The 12700-nt window shown below is 43.8% G+C and overlaps 1 protein-coding gene across 1 annotated transcript in view; it reads left to right on the top strand.

Annotated features, from left to right (window-relative positions):
• The window catches only part of CSMD1 (CUB and Sushi multiple domains 1), a 2539710-nt gene that overhangs the window by 2498337 nt on the left and 28673 nt on the right, over positions 1-12700 (top strand). The window lies entirely within an intron of this gene.

The raw sequence follows: 12700 nt of genomic DNA, 5'->3' as shown, positions 1-12700 counted from the left end.
GGTGATTGGCTATCCAGCCATAACAACTGAAGTGGCTAAAAGGTGCTCGGCTGTTATGTCGGAGGAGCGGGAGGGGACGTCCCCCCCTCCCGCCGCTGTTACCGGTGCTCCCGCTCAATCGGGAGCACCGATTCATGATCTGATGCCTCCGGCTGCTGGGGAGGGACTGGAATGATGCCGTAATCAGCGTCATTCCAGTCTCCTAATAGTAAACACGGAAGCGACGTCATGACGTCACTTCCCGTTTGTTTACATTCCTTGTGACAGCAAAAAAAGTGATCAAAATTTTTATTAAAAAAAAAAAAACAATTTATTCATTTTAAAATAAATAAAAAAAATATTTTTTTAAAGGGCCCGCCATCCCCGGGAGCTCGCGAAGCAAAGAAAACGCATACAGAAGTCGGGTCAACACATGTAAACGGTGATAAAATCACACATGTGAGGTATCACTGTGATCGTCAGAGCGAGAGCAATAATTTTAGTACTAGACCTCCTCTGTAACGCTAACCTGGTAACCGTAAAAAAAATTTAAAGCGTCGCCTATTGAGATTTTTAGCTACCGTACTTTGTCGTCATTCCACGAGTGCGTGCAATTATAAAGTGTGACATGTTTGGTATCTATTTAGTCGGCGTAACATTATCTTTCATATTGTGCAAAAAAATTGGGCTAATTTTACTGTTTCGTTTTTTTTAAATTCATGAAGTGTCCCTTTTCCCAAAAAGTTGCGTTTAAAACACCACTGGGCAAATACCGTGTGACATAAAATATTGCAACAATCTGTGTTTTATTCTCTAGAGTCTCTGCTAAAAAAATATATATATAATGTTTGCGGGTTCCAAGTAATTTTCTAGCAAAAAATATGGATTTTAACTTGTAAACACCAAATGCCAAAAATAGGCTTAGTCATGAAAGGGTTAACTCCAGCACATAGTCAGGTCATCCATTTATCCTGTCTGACAAAGCTAGCTGTAGGTTTAGAACTGGCTGGACAAAATACAAATCATTTTGCAGGTGCTACAGCTTTCTATACTGTATACTGTATGTAATCCAATCATGTACATATGATTGTCTGTCATTCAGCATTAAATCTTATGCTTACAACAGGTGGGGCTCACTCCTATTGTCCTAATCTGGGTGTATTTGGCCTTCATCTTATGTTAGTAGCGATCAAGCAATGTCATAGACATTGAAGAAATGTCATAGACATTAAGAATTTGCAGTACACAACCCTCATATTGCTAATCAGCAGGAGTGAATCTTCTCTTTGTTCATATAAAGTAAAATTACCATATTTATACAGACAGCCATATACTCACTTCCACACACAGTATTTGCATTTTTATATCATGGAATCTGTGGAACCATTTTCAGTTTCTTGAGTTTTAGGGATAATGTAATGATGAAATTATGAAACAAGTCTAATAAAGAGTAGCACTTTTTTAAATTACCCATTACTGCATGTGTCTATGTGTTTTTATAGGGGAAAGGCATAGAAATGAAATTTACTTTCAACACTCTTGATTGTGATGTAAACTATAATATATATATATATATATATATATATATATATATATATATATATATATATATATATATATATATATATATATATATATATATTGCACCTATTCAATATACATACAAAAAAAATCAACTTACTGAAAAAATGCATTTGTGTTACTGGAAAGGTCACTAAAGAGTTCACTGCAGAATTTGAAAGGAAATCCCTGGATTGCTGCTAAATGTGTCCTGTCATCTTCACCGGTATTATGAGAAATAGGTTAAAAATAACTTCTTCATTCATGCTAACAAAGTCACCAGTGCCTTAGAGAAAGGGAAAGAATAATAGGATGGGGTAGGCTGCATTCTGTAATTAATTAGCTGTAGAACATGAATAACACTTTAACTCTGGTGAGAAATCAAAGTCTTTAATTATACATATAACATACAGTAGTTATATTTTAAAGTTGAATAACATATGAAAGAAAATCACATTACCCACATTATTTTTATCATTTTAATATGAGATATTGCTACTCTATTATTCAGTGAACAAACTATTTTATAAATGATATCTATATATATATATATATATATATATATACTTATGGTCGAAGCCCTATGGCCAATACGGATATGAACAAATAGACTTACCACAAGACTTACAACATGAAATAGACCTGAAGTGTGCCCTGGTCTGATGGTCGGTATACCTAAATAAGGAGGCATACCCTAGATTAGAAATGAATATTTGTGAAGAGAAATTAATTTGAGAAATGCCCTGAAAAGGGGATGGGAGGGTGGGTACCGCGCACAGGAAACCAACAAAGACCACATGCGTGCGAGCTGGTTAAATACCCCCGGGCTCCTCCCATAAATTCAGGCCACCATACTGGCCTTCCTACTTATGGTCAAAGCCCTATGGCCAATACGGATATGAACAAATAGAATTACCATAAGACTTACAACATGAAATAGACCTGAAGTGTGCCCTGGTCTGATGGTCAGTATACCAAAATAAGGGGGCAAAAACATTCAGGTAGGGGTGTAGTTTTATTAGTTTTAGCTTAATTTACGAGCACCTCCAGCACAGAGGACTGTGTCCTGGGAATATGGACGTGAAAACAGATGGAGTCCTATACCAACGCATCAAGATTTTGTATATGATTTCTTGGTATTTGCTACACAAGGAGGACTTATGTGCAAAAAAGAGTATTCGATTCTTTTGGTCCTCAGTGAACGTAATGTTAAGATCTCTTTCCCACTTCTTCAGGTATTGGGGATCACTTTGAGATGTATGGGCAAGTAAAATGTTTTAAGAATAAGAAAGGGATTTCCGTATTGGCTCATCTCCCAGGCATACATCTTCAAAAAACGAAGGCATTCTGTGGAAATCGCTGACTTCTGGGAGAGATCTGAGGAAGTGTGAGAGTTGCAGAATCCTCCATCTACACAAGATGGAAGTATTAAAGCTAGGATATATGCCTGAGGGGTCACTCCAATCAGCGGGTCCTAGGAAAGAGGAGGCTCTGACTAGGCTCTGGTTCGGGTGGAGTCGGAAGGATCTATCAGAGATACCTGGTAAAAAGTCTGGGTGACCAATTATGAGCATTAAAGGGGAGGGAAAATTGGGCATCTCTGCTATCCTAGAATATCTGGGCAGTTCCTTCAGGATGGGTTCAATTAGTGGGTGGGAAAAAGACAGTCCAGAAAAACAGGTCCCACTCCACGGTAGGCACAAAAGGGGAAACGTCACCGCTTCGCTTCCTGTTCCAGGCAGACCCATAACTTATAGTGTGAATGTCTGCACCAGTCTACCACTCTATTCATGTGGACTGCCGTATAATATAAGGCTGGGTCAGGGAGTCCGACCCCTCCTCTGAGCTTTGGCCGCTCTGGTAGGGATCTCCTGAGTCGCAGGGCTTGCCTTGCCATACGTAATTGATGAAGAACGTACGTAGTTTACAAAAAAGTTCTGTGGAATCCTAACAGGCAGAGCTTGCCGGTTAGGATTCCACAGAACTCAGCATAATATTCATCTTCAAGACATTGCATCTGCAAAACCATAAAACTGCTAGTTTCCTCCACCTGTCTAGCTCTGAGGAGAAGGTACTTAGGAGGGGCTGAAAGTTGAGTTGGTAAATGAGATGGAAATCAGAAGGATTTTTTTTTGCCTAAGTATTGGATAGCCTGAGAGATTCACTGGAAGGGAAAATTGCCGCTGATGCGAGTCTGAGCATTAGGAGTGAGAGATACGTTAAGCGCTTCTGATTTTTACAGATTCATTTTAAAATTTGAGAGATCACCGTACTGGCGTATTGCCGATAAGAGTACTAGGAGAGAAGTATGCGGTTCTGAAATGTATAACAGCAGGTCGTCCACATAAGCTGCAATTTTATGGTGATAAGTCTGTGTGTTTCAAGTCCTCTGATGTCAGGGTTGAGCCTGATGTGTTTCAAAAGGGGTTCTAATGAAATTATAAAGAGGAGCGGGGAGAGTGGGCACCCCTGTCTCCTGCCGTTATTATTTTAAAGGGTTTGGAAGTCTGTTTATGAGGCTGCAATTTGGATTTGCCTTGGGTTTTGGTATTCTAGTTACCCTACTGCTAATGCCCCCAATATTACCCACTAAACTTTGCTACATGCTGGCTAGCTCTACATCTGGACCTTCCTTTCTGAGAATACTACCTTGGAGGTCCTGTCTTCAATTTTGCTCCTAAGTCTCTGAAATCGTTTTTTAGGACTCTCCGTCTTCCTCTAATTTTGTCATTGGTACCCATGTGTACCATGACAGCTGGGTCCTCCCCAGTCTCACCCAATAATCTGTCTACCCGATCCGCAATGTGCTGGACCCCGAGCACCCGGTGAACAACATACAGTTTGGCGCTTACAGTCTTTGTGACAGATTGCCCTCTCTGTCCTTCTAATGATTGAATCCCCTACTACCAGGATCTGCCTTTCCTTACCCTTATGCCCCGTACACACGAGAGGGATTAAGTCTGACAGACCTCCAAAGGAGTTCCGCCGGAGTTCCGACGGAGTTCTGGCGGACTTTTCGACCGAACGGACTTGACCACACACCATCACACCAAACTCCGACGGAGTCGAACGTGATGACGTACGACTGGATTCGACGTAGGAAGTTCATAGACAGTAGCCAATAGCTGCCCTAGCGTCGGTTTTAGTCCGTCGGAGTAGCACACACACAAGCAAATTTTTCGAAGGGGACCGGGTCCGGCGGAGTTCCGTCGGGAAAATTTGAAGCATGCTTCATTTCTAAAGTCCGTCAGACTTTAGCGAAGCTAAAGTCCGTTGCAGCCCACACACGATCGGATAGTCTGACGGACTCAGTCCGTCGGAGTTTGGATGTCGAAAAGTCCGCTCGTGTGTACGGGGCATTAGCCTTACCCCCACCCTCACTGGAGAAGTTTTTCCCCTGGCAGCTAGGGACATTACTCTTCTCCAGCAATGCCACTTTTTGATTGGTTTACACAACAGGACATACTGATTGGGATGTTCCTGCTTAGGACTGGCCTCTTTGATGCTTTCCACTCTACCCTGCCTAACTGTCACCCAACTACTCTCCTCTGGTGCCTGCACCCCTGTATCTCCACCCGCCTATGTGCTTACTCCTGCCAGCAGCTGTTGGGTATGTTCCAAACTCACTTTCGGGTTGGAGAAGCTTTGCAGTGTTGCAAGCTGCTTCCCTAGATTCAGGACCTGGGCTTCCAAGGAAGCAGCCTGCTCACATTTTTTTTAAACTTCATTTTTTTTATTAAACTTGTTTTATACAGGGTACATTAAACAGGCATAGTACATAGCAGATTCATTGTGCTTACAACAATTCAATATAAACAATTGCGTTTCCAGTAATCTCTTCAGTTTCTTTACTCATTCCTTTTCTGTACATGCTGAAAGGCTAAACAACCAAACATTTGCACGTACAGCCTGGGTATATAGTTCCTACTAACACCAGTTGCTTTCCCCATCTCCTTGTGTAGCCAGCACCGTTCTGCCAAAACAAGTTAAAGGTAAACATCCTTAATATTCCGGGATTTCACATGTGTCTACCTTCTCAACCCATTCTCCCCATATTTTCAAAAATTTCCCAGCACATCCCCTAGCCTCATATGTCATTTTGTACATCAGTATTACTTGATAAATCAAGTTTTTCCACTGGTTTAGGGAGATCGTTGCTGATTGTGTCCACTGTAGAAGTATAGTTTTCCTAGTGTAATGTAATAGAAAGCGCAGAAACAGTTTTTGATGGGTACCTAGCTCCACCTATCTGAAGACTGATAGCAGACACCATTTATGGCTGCAAATATTGGGTAGATTGAAATTGGTTGCAATAAAGTGAGTTACTTGAGACCAAAACCGTCTTATTTTTTCGCAGTTCCAGAGCATGTGGAGCAAGTTCCCTGCACTCCTGTAACACTTATGGTATATTGGGCTAGGTATTTTCCGCATATGAAAGAGCCATTGAGGAGTGTAGTATATTCTATGGAAGATACGTAACTGTATCATTCTGTCTCTGTCTGAAATAGCAGTAACAAAGTATGTACTAAGGAGTTCTTCCCAATTGTCATCTGAGAGGTCTGGTATATCTGCCGTCCAATGGTGCTTTAAAGCTTGAAGTCGTGTAGGCCTACTCTCCCCTAAGATTTTATAGTAAGTGGAAATCAATTTTGTGTGTTCTGGTTGTATCAGTGCCCCTTCCAGTGTAGAGTTCTGAAAAGAGATGTTTCTAAGTCCTAGTTGGGCTCTGGCAGCATGTTTTAGTTGAAGGTATCTGAAACTCCAATCCTCAGGTATCCTCAACTCCCGCCTTAGTATTAAGAATGTTTTAAAGATACCTTCGTCATATAGCTGATGCACGTACTTCAGTCCCTTCGTTGCCCAAGGACAGGCATCGGGTAAGTCGTAAAAGTGTGGGAATGTGGGGTTATACCAGATAGGATGGTTGGGCGATATTGAGGGTTGGTCTTCTGGGACCAAGATTTGACATTGTTTATATATTCTAAGGGAAACCTTTATTATATCCTTGCCCTCTTCCCCCTTAACGGTCTTGCAAAATATTGTATTAGTCAAGGCTTCATAGGAGGAGAGCACAGCCACTTCTGCTGCGGTAGCTGCGTTGTTCAACTGGGGAAAAGCCACCAGTGAATGTAGACCAGTTTGAGACCAAAGTCTCAAATTTGATAGGGCCAGTCCTCCCTTATGCCGCGTACACACGATCAAACAATCCGGTGGAAAAGTCCGGCAAACTCAAGTCCGCCAAACAATCCCCCCGTGTGTAGCCTCCGGCATACTTTTTTGAACCGAAAGTACGGCGGACTTAGAATGCCGTGTTGCACATCAATCTGCCCGCCGTACTCGCATTTCGGCGGACAATCTGGCCGTGTGTGTGCCAGTCCGCCGTACTTTTGAAATGAGCGGACTTTTCCCGCCCGGAGAAAAGTCCGCTCATTTCGAGCGGGTCTCCAGGTAGGCAGGGCCCGCGAAGGAGACGTCGCTGGCCCCGCCGCCTGGTATGGACTTAAAGGGGAACCCCCAACGCCGAAAAAAATCGACGTGGGGGTCCCCCAAAGTCCACAACAGACCCTTGTCCAAGCATGCTACCTGGCCGGCCAGGAAAGGCGGGGCGAGCAAGCGCCCCCCCCCCTCCTGAGCCGTACCAGGCCGCATGCCCTCAAAATGGGGGGGTGCCTTGGGGAAGGGGGGCCGCGCGGCCCCCCCCACCCCCAAAGCACCTTGTCCCCATGTTGATGAGGACAAGGGCCTCTTCCCGACAACCCTGGCCGTTGGTTGTCGGGGTCTGCGGGCGGGGGGCTTATCGGAATCCGGCCCCCCACCCTATGTGAATGAGTATGGGGTACAATGTACCCCTACCCATTCACCTGTAAAATAAAGTACAAAAAAAACACAACACACGAGATAAAATACTTTATTGCACAGCTCCGGGGGTCTTCCGTCTTCGGGGGTCTTCTCGCCGGACTCCTCCGCTATCTTCCCTGGCATTGTGGCCGGAGAGAGCGTCGAGTCAACATCTCCTGGAGAAGAAGAAGAAGAAGAAGAACGGAAGGCGGCGGCGACAGAAGACCGGGCCACCGCCTGTAAAAGAGCTATAAGAAGGCGCGGTGGCCCGGCAGAAGAACCGAAGAGGGGGACAAGACCCCCGAAGTCGGGAGAAGAGGCCGGCGGCGAGGAAGAAAGCCGGACTCCTCCGCTAGCAAAAGAGCTACAAGAAGATAGCGGAGGAGTCCGGCGAGAAGACCCCCGAAGACGGAAGACCCCCAGAGCTGTGCAATAAAGTATTTTATCTTGTGTTTTTTTTTGTACTTTTATTTTACAGGTGAATGGGTAGGGGTACATTGTACCCCATACTCATTCACATAGGGTGGGGGGCCGGTATCCGGGGGCCCCCTTATTAAAGGGGGCTCCCGGATTCCGATAAGCCCCCCGCCCGCAGACCCCGACAACCAACGGCCAGGGTTGTCGGGAAGAGGCCCTTGTCCTCATCAACATGGGGACAAGGTGCTTTGGGGTGGGGGGGCCGCGCGGCCCCCCCTTCCCCAAGGCACCCCCATGTTGAGGGCACGTGGCCTGGTACGGCTCAGGAGGGGGGGCGCTCGCTCGCCCCCCTTTCCTGGCCGGCCGGGTAGCGTGCTCGGACAAGGGTCTGTTGTGGACTTGGGGGGGACCCCCACGCCGATTTTTTTCGGCGTTGGGGGTTCCCCCTTAAGTCCATACCAGGCGGCGGGGCCAGTGACGTCTCCTTCGCGGGCCCCGCCTACCTGGAGACGCGCTCGAAATGAGCGGACTTTCCTCTGCGTGTGTGGGCGAGTCCGTTCATTTCGAAAGTACGGCGGACTTAGTACGACGGACTTAGTACGCCGTATTAGTCCGCTGAAAAAGTGCCGTGTGTGGGCAAGTAGCCCGTTCGGAAATTCCGACGGACAGTCTGGCGGACGTCCGCCAGACTAAGTACGTCGGACAGACGGCTACGTGTGTACGCGGCTTAAGTCATAGGTAGTTGTAGTGTAGTGAATGCTGTTCTGGGATTCTTAGGAGACCAGAGGAACGTGGATAATAAAGAATCAATATCCTGAAAAATCGCTTTTGGCACGTATACAGAGCAGTTTGCTAGAATATACAATAGTTTGGGCAAAAACACCATTTTAAATAGATTAACTCTACCCATCAATGTCAATGGTAAGTTTACCCAACTATTCAGTTTGGTTTTAAGGGAGTCAATACAGGGTAGAAGATTGTTTGCAATGTACTTGGCGATTGGTATTGTAACTCCTGAGTACTTAAATGTTGAGGTCACCTGTAGCGGGCAATTTTGCGGTAGATCAGAGGGTGAGTCAGAGTCTACAGGGAATATGTTGGATTTAATCCAGTTAATTTTAAGACCAGAGTATGCTCCAAAGTCATTAATTAGTCTGAGTAGTTTGGGGATTGTATGTTTAAGATTAGACAGATAAAGCAGCATATCGTCTGCATATACGTTCCTCCCATGAACCTATACACATCCCTTGCAGGTCTGGTGAGGTTCTAATTAATTTGGCTAGGGGTTCTACAGATAACACAAATAATAGAGGTGATAGAGGACACCCTTTCCTAGTGCCTCTGTGGATTCTAAAAGATTTAGAAATTGCACCATTAATCCTGATGCGAGCCGTTGGTTGGTTATGTAATATCTTAATCCAGGTAATAATATTGCTCCCAAATCTGAATTTTTCCATTATGTAGAGGAGATAAGGCCATTCCACTGAATCAAATGCCTTATGGACATCAAGAGATACGATTGCTCTGGGGACTGCTAATGTGTTAGGGGCTTGAAGGTTTGTAAATAGTGTTAATTAAATAGTGGAATAAAACCCGGTTTGATCAGGGCTTACCAATGTGGTAATTACGGAATTTATACGGGAGGCTAAAATTTTTGATAGAATTTTCAAATCTGTGTTAATTAAGGAAATTGGCCTATAGGATTCACAGTGAAGAGGATCCTTATTGGATTTGGGTATTAGTACAATTAGAGCTTCTTTCATAGCTAAAGGTAGACATTGCTGTTGAAAGATAATAGAGAAGAGTTTATGCAGTCTTGGGATTAGGGCTTCTTGGTGTTCTAAATACCATTCGATAGGGTATCCGTCTGGGCCTGGGGTTTTGTGTTTAGCACAAGTTTTAATGGTTTGCGTTATCTCCTCCACAGATATGGGTGCTTCCAGGGATAGTTTTTGTTCTGGTGACAAATTGGGGAAATCAATGGCGTCTATGTATTCATACAATTCTGGGGGAGTATAGTGAGCCTGGGATTCATATAGATCTGTATAAAATTTAATGAAAGCCCCCATGATCTCCTCCTGGGAGTCCCTAAGGGTGTTAGAGTTATCATAAATGCAAGGGATAACTATGGGTTCAGGCACCAGTGCGGCCAAAAGTGCAAGCAGTTTCCCACTCCTATCTCCCAGATCAAACATCCTCTGACGTTGGTACAGTGCCCGTTTCTGGGTCTTCGACGTGAGTGCTAGGTCATATTCTCTACTGTCTTTTTTAAGGTCCTGGTAATAAATATGGGGGTAGGGATCTTTAACATATTGTTCCTCCGCCTCTTTCAAGGTGGAGGCTAACACCTGTATCTGCTCCCCATTGGCTTTTTGCAAGTCCAGGACCCCTTTCATATAAGCCCCTCTTGACACTGCCTTAAAGGCATCCTACGTGATTAGTTCTGATACCTTTCTATCATTCTCCTGCAGCATCCTTACATGTATATAGTACCATTGGCTCTTGCAACCAGTAGGGACTCATCCGCCACACTTGGTTACCTGGGGTTCTAGACTCACATATGACCAACTCCAAAGGAGAGTGATCAGAGATTGCTCTCGGTAGGTAGGAAACCTCCCACACCCACTGCAAAGTGTCTCTCGACAGGAAAAACATATCTAGTCTAGATAGGGATCTGTAGGACTCCGATGTACAAGAGAACTCTCTTTTATCTGGATGTTTCCAGCGCCATATATCCGTCAGATCATAGGCATTCGCCAAGTCTTTTAAGGCAGGAGATTGTGGTCTAGTGCATCAGAGCCTGTCCTCCTCTGCGTCCATAACCCTGTTAAAGTCACCCCCAATGATGGGGTGACCTTGTAACATGGGGAGTATTGTAGACATACAATCCTCAAATTGTTGTAAATCAAAGGGTGGCGGAACATATAGATTCACTATTGTATACCGTATTCCTTTATACTTGAAAACCAAAGCAATGTAACAACCTTGAGGGTCAGTTTTGACCTCCAGTACCTGGATTGGTAGAGACTTTAGTATTAGTATAGAAACTCCTCTAGAATAGTTAGAGTAGTTTGCATGAAAGGCATGTGCAATATAGCATTTCTGTAATTCAAATGTTTTTTTACTGCAAAAATATAACATAGACTTAAAACATTACAGATTGTATATTACTCATTCTCAGTGAAATACATATTTACAGATAACAAACATAGAGCTTTGCTTATGTTCCATCACTCATAATGCTGCCTGCGAGATTTAAACTTTGATTCATTAATCGTAGTAATGTAACAGTGCTGTAAACAGATGTTATGTTAAGAAGCATCAAAATGTATTTCAACCTAGTCCTAACCTAAAATTAAGGGAGGTACAGTGAGGACATGTGGAGATACCACACAGGTTGTGTAGTGGTTAAACCTTAGCCTGGAATACGGAATTCCAGGTGGACCAGTTAGATGTATATCTTGCTCCGGAGCCATCTCTGTAAGCTAGTATTTTCTCATATTCCGAGATAATATTGACCTTCATTATTAGTTCTCGTAGGTTAGGGATATCATTTGTTTTCCATCTATACACTATTAAAGACCTGGCGGCGAATGTAATGTTCATTGCTATTGCTCTCACTGAAATTGGAAATTCAGACATACTTATACTCAGCATTGCTTTCTCAGGGGAGGGCTGGGTGAGAATACCGGTGGTTTTCGCTATCAGTTTAAATACTTTGTTCCAGAAGCTACGCGCGTGTGGGCAAGCCCATCCACATATGGACCAGCATTTCCACCTGACCACACCCCCTCCAACACAAGATAGATTTGTCCTCTGAGAATTTTGCTACTATGTAGGGAGTGAAATGGCATCTAGCTGTTAGCTTCGCCTCCAGCTCCTCGTAGTTTGAGCATCTTGAAAAATAGAGATTATTTTGATTTATCAGTAAAATTTTTACCAAGGTCTGTTTCCCATTTCTTTAGATGATTAAATTTATTGAAGGACGATTTTCCATTAAGCAGATCATACATTTACCAAGATACCATTGGTTTTAGGGTTGGTGGTATTTAGAAGTTTCCATGCTGAAGTAATAAAGGAGGAATTTGTGGCCTTCATTTTTTGATACCAAGATGAAATTTGTAAATGAGTCAGAAACTCTGAGGTAGGGATATTGAATTTAATTTGAATTTTTTTGAAGGACGTAATGCTTTCGCCCTCCATAAGGTCTTATACTGAATCTATGCCTTTATTTTGCCATGCGGTCAATGATATATTTGGAATTAGCCAAGGGAGTGAGTCTAAGGGGATGATTACAGCCGTTAGTTGTTTGTTGGGGTGGGCGGATTCCATTAAATATTTCCGAGCTTGAAGAGAGGCCTGTATAGATATTAAATTGATTGGAATTGTAAGCTATTAGAAGTGATCTTAAAGGGGTTGTAAAGGTAAATGTTTTTTCACCTTAATGCTTTCAATGGAGTGGATGGATTGAAAGCAGCGCAGCCATTGGCTCGCACTGCTGTCAATCACATCCAATGATGCAGCACACCGGGGGTGGGGCCGTGTGATAAAGCGAGAAGCTATAGCCGCCTTCTGTATCACGGGAGCGCACCCGCAGGTGTTCTCACCATGCGAGGGAGCTCACATGAACGTGAGAAGTACCTGTGGGAGGAAGCACAGAGACAGCCGCCGAGGGACCCCAGAAGAGCAGGTTCGGGGCCACTCTGTGCAAAACGAGCTGCACAGTGGATGTAACTATAACATGTTTGTTATTTTAAAAAAATTTAAAAAATGACTTTACAATCCCTTTAAGGATTTGGGATATATCCATGCTTGTTCTAGTTGGCACTAGGGTTTAGGTTCTAAAGGGGAAAACCAACTGTGCAGTTGGTCTAGTACCGCTGCTTTGAAATAATCCTGCAGAATT

The sequence above is a fragment of the Lithobates pipiens genome, unplaced genomic scaffold (assembly GCF_037356315.1).
Source record: "Lithobates pipiens isolate NorthernLeopardFrog02 unplaced genomic scaffold, aLitPip1_a1.2 Scaffold_18, whole genome shotgun sequence".
NCBI lineage: Eukaryota > Metazoa > Chordata > Amphibia > Anura > Ranidae > Lithobates > Lithobates pipiens.
Note: the sequence above shows the minus strand (reverse complement) of the source record. Positions and strands in the feature narration are given on the sequence as shown.